Here is an 828-nt window from a genome sequence, read left to right on the forward strand (position 1 = left end):
AGGCAGGAAGGCATGGACCATGACTACAGCCAGCCAGCCAAGGCAGGCAAGCAAGGACCACGACTACAGGCAGCCAGACAAGGCAGGCAGGCAGTGGCCAGGACTCCAGCCAGCCAGCCAAGGCAAGGACAGCCACGGTTCCAGCAAGCCAGCCAAGGCAGGCAGGCAGGGGCCACAACCACAGCCAGCCAGCCAAGACAGGCAGGCAGGGTCCACAGTTCCAGCCAGACATCCAAGGCAGGCAGGCAGGAGCCAGGACTCCAGCCATCCAGCCAAGGCAGGCAGGCAGGAGCCAGGACTCCAGCCAGCCAGCCAAGGCAGGCAGGCAGGGGCTAGGACTGCAGCCATCCAGCCTAGGCAGGGATGCAGGAGCCATGACTCCAGCCAGCTAGCCAAGGCAGGCAAGCAGGGTCCACGGTTCCAGCCAGCGAGCCAAGACAGACAGGCAGGCAAGGTCCATTGTTCCAGCAAGCCAGCCAAGGGAGGCAGGCAGCAACCAGGACTCCAGCCAGCCAGCCAAGGCAGGCAGGCAGGAGCCAGGACTCCAGTCAGCCAGCCAAGGCAGGCAGGCAGGAGCCAGGACTCCAGCCAGCCAGCCAAGGCAGGCAGGCAGGGGCCAGGACTCCAACCAGCCAGCCATGGCAGGCAGGCAGGTAGGGGCCAGGACTACAGACAGCCAGCCAAGGCAGGCAAGCAAGGACCACGATTACAGGCAGCCAGACAAGGCAGGCAGGCAGTGGCCAGGACTCCAGCCAGCCAGACATGGCAGGCAAGGAGGGCCACGGTTCCAACAAGCCAGCCAAGGCAGGCAGGCAGGGGCCACAACCA

Source organism: Lagopus muta, chromosome 30 (genome assembly GCF_023343835.1).
Source record: "Lagopus muta isolate bLagMut1 chromosome 30, bLagMut1 primary, whole genome shotgun sequence".
In the NCBI taxonomy this organism is placed as follows: domain Eukaryota; kingdom Metazoa; phylum Chordata; class Aves; order Galliformes; family Phasianidae; genus Lagopus; species Lagopus muta.